This window comes from Orussus abietinus, unplaced genomic scaffold (assembly GCF_000612105.2).
Source record: "Orussus abietinus isolate OABI.00-Male unplaced genomic scaffold, Oabi_2.0 scaffold5, whole genome shotgun sequence".
Classification (NCBI taxonomy): Eukaryota; Metazoa; Arthropoda; class Insecta; order Hymenoptera; family Orussidae; genus Orussus; species Orussus abietinus.
This window is the reverse complement of record NW_019394929.1, coordinates 1,807,781-1,811,581: the sequence shown is the minus strand read 5'-3', so window position 1 is coordinate 1,811,581 and position 3,801 is coordinate 1,807,781.

Here is a 3,801-nt window from a genome sequence, read left to right as displayed (position 1 = left end):
GGGGAATTTGAGGGTGAAGTGCCGCCCTGGCGTGTCGACCATTAGCCCCGGCTGGGTGTCGACACCCGTGGGAGCTTTTCCCGCCAGTCTGAGACCTCGAGACGAATCCGAGGAAAGGTCGAACCGAGATCCCGAGGGATCATCGAACGCCACCCCCGCGTCTGGAGTCGCCCCTGGGGGACGACTAGTTCGGAGAAGAGATCTCCGAGTCGACCTTGATCGATCTCCTAGTTACGATTTTGAGATCTCAAACCGGCTCCTTTGAATCGATTTAAACGGGGGATGGTTACTTTTTAGGCGTCTTCGGGGGAATCATGGTGTCGGGGTTGAAGGATGAGAGCCGAGCTTGGCGAGTCCAACATTAAGCCCTTTGGGAGCCTCCACCCCTGCCGAGCTCCTGTCGTCCGATGCCTTGGGACGTATCGAATGTATGAAAAGGTCGAACTGGGATGCCAAGGGGTCGTCGATCCTCGCCCCTAAGACTCGGATCGCACGAAGGGAGTGATCCCTTATCCTAAAGCCAAAGGTCGGCTGTCGATGCTCCTCTAATCCGGAAGGGTGCAGTTATTAACTTCCTTCCTGAGATCGAGACGTTTTCTACAGCGATGCCTTTTAATTTTTTTAAACCGCCTTAATGGGGTGTTGGGGGTTCATCGTGAGATTCCGTCTCAACGAGTGGATCTTAGCCTCGAGAAGGTGTTTGCACCCTGGGGAGGTCTTCCCGCTTGCCAGATACTCGAGAGGATCTCTAGCTCGGATCCTGGGATCAGTGAACGCCACACCTGAGACCCGGAGCTTACTACGAAAGCTCGGTGGCTTATGAAAGGATCGATGGCCGGTTATCGACACCCTTTTCCCCGAGGCTTGCTCGATGAATTTTATCTCACTGTTTTCTGCTTCACGGATCCTGATACTCGTCCATCATCTACGCGGTTTTACCCGCCATGGGACGAATGGGGTGGAACAGACTCGGCGAGTCGACCATCGGCCTCGAGTGGGTGTCAAGATGGGTCCTCCACGGTCCCCCTTTTTTAATCCAGTTTGTTAATTTCCTAGCCAGCCAGCGTGTACTCCAAGCTTCTATATTTAGCAGGGCAAACTTCAGGGGAGAACGCCTCGACGATGAGGCGCTGCACCAGTGGGAGGAAACAACTCCGGTGCAGGCGCAATCTCGAGTCCCGAGGGGGCATGGAACCAAGACTCTACCCGAAGAAACTCCACTTATCAATCGAGAGATTGCCTCGAGGTTACCCAGGTATCGCAATCAGGTGCATAAAAACATTACGTCGAAATGCAATCCTAAGAACCTCCTTCGACGAGACGAAAGTGCCACCGAGTTGGGGCAAGAACGAGGGCCAGCACTTAATTCTGGGAACAATCCCTCGAAATCCCCGAATTTCCCGGGAGGTCTCCGTCAGATGATCACCTGGACCCCCTAGATCGCGATGAGACGACCAGGGTGATCCTCCCTCGAACTTTTCTCAGATCTTTTCGCGAAGAACCGCGACCGTGCGCTCTTCGCCGTGCAGTCGGCTGTGGAGAGCTTTCGATCGATACGGATCGACCAGCGCCAGTTGGGCGGTCGAGTCGACTTGGGAAACTTTCCTCGAGGTTTCCCCGATTTTTGGAAACGATCGGGGATTTCGAGTCCTGGAGGGAAAGACCGGCACGGAGGAGGAGTGGATCTCTGCGGGGGTTCCCGATCGTTTTCGGGCTCCCGACCGAGGGGCGCAACTTTTCGCAAGTCCGATAAGCTCAGCCGGATGCTGGCCGACTAATGAGTCTGCTTTAGAAGGCGAACGCGGACTGTTGAGATGCGCCCGAAGCGGCGGCCTGTCTGGCGATGCTCGCCGAGTGCGCAGGCGTTGCGTCTGCGACACATGCACCGAGTGTCAGCCGGGGCCGCGCTCCCTCTCTCTCGCGCGCCCTGCCGGCGCATAAGTGCGTCTCTCTCGCACTCACGGCGCGCGGCCCGGCCCGGCCCTAAGCTCGACAAAGCTCGTCCGAAGGAGATTGAAAAGCGAGTATTTTCAAGGCCGCCGGTATTTTCGACCTTGGTTTAGAATGGCACGTCAAGGTTGAACGGTTGCCGAGGAGTCGCCCCAGGGATCCAGGGATCCCGAGGGATACATTCGAATTGCAAGCTCGGACCGTTCAAAGAAACCAATATTCTCCGTTTGGTCATCCCGGGTAAACGGCCGAAAAATTCCGACGTCGAGACTGATCGTGGATAATACAAGGAATAATCGCGATGAGTCCTGAAAATTTTTCAAGGAATCTCTAGACGTCTCATAAGCGCTTCCTCGTCTCCCTATAAGGATGACATCCTCGTGTCCTCAGCTAGACGGATGTAATCCGAGCGAAAAGGGTTTAATCTTCCGTTAAGGGCTCTCCGGGACGAAGTTACGACCCTCTCGGTTAATATTCCGCTTTTCCAAATCCCGACGATGGGGGACGTACACGGTTTCGAGAGTTAGCACTCCTCGGCGAGGACGACATTGAATTTTTATCGCTGACCGCGCTCGGCAGAATTCTTGCGGGGCTTTCTGCTGATTTTCTTCAAGGATCCGCGAGGTGGGAAAAAGGTAAAACTCAGCGCTTTACATCTAGGGTGGTATCGTTACGAGAAACGGAAAGGCACGTCCTATCGATGTTGCCTTCTGCTCTTGGACCGAAGTTAACGCCGAGAACCTCCGAAACATGTCCCGGGCTCCGAGGCTCGGTTGATCCACTTTTGCAGAGCTTTGTCTAGCGGTTAACTATACAGGGGCACGTCGGTTACAGAGCCTCCAACTGGTCAAAGTTTCCCGCAAGTGGAGCAACCAGCCCTTGGACATTTTCCCCGAGCAAGGTGGAGGCGTTTAATTGCGCGGCCCGTCCTTCGGGAATAAAGTAATGACTTAGTAATAGCTTGACCCTAACTAACGATTTCTTCCTTGAAATTCCGAGGGCCGTAAAAATGGAATCCTGCCCGGAATAAAAAGAAAACCGATCGATCTTACGAACCCACCTAATGGCTCCTCCTCAGGAGAAATTATAGAATCTCGTTGAAAGGAATGAGATAAATTCAAGAAGTGGACAGTCTCGCTCCCGTTTAGGAGATTTCTCAAAAGACGACAGGAAGTCGGAATTGGTCCAGGGTATATTTTTCCGGGCGTTTCCGGGGAGCCCCATGAATCGATGATCCCACTTGATCGATCTCCCTTAACAATGGGGCCGGCCTTCCGGATGATGGGATGAAGGAAAAGCATCGATATGATGGGGACACGGGCCGTAAACTTCGGCCTGGTTTTTTCTCGCCTAATACATCGACCCGAGTTAAACACTCCAGGCCTTTACGAGCACGAGGAGGAAGCTCCCTAGTTAGCCGGAAAGGGCAAAAGCCCGATAACGCGTGATAAGAGATAAATCCGACAATAGGCCGGCCAAGGGAAGTGCAGGCGACCCGGGGGGAGAGAAGAGATAACCCGAGGACCGTCGAAAAAGCCTAACTTTCACAAAAATTCGCCCAATCTCGGTGGTATCTCTTCTTGCAAACAACAGCTGGAGCTACAAGTGTTTTGCGGATCACTATCGCGATCGATAACCATGCCCGTTATCGAGAGTACAAGTACCGATCCCAGATATCCGCGATACTTTGCAAAACCATTTCAAGTGGACGAAAAAAGAAAAATGTAAAAATAAAAAACGATGCGTCAGTCGTTCCGAATATTGTCATCAGAATCTCTAATATCTCAAAGTAGCCGAAAAGTGGCCGAGCAGAAGCGTGAGATAAAAAGAGCTCTCGAGTTCGGCCCATTA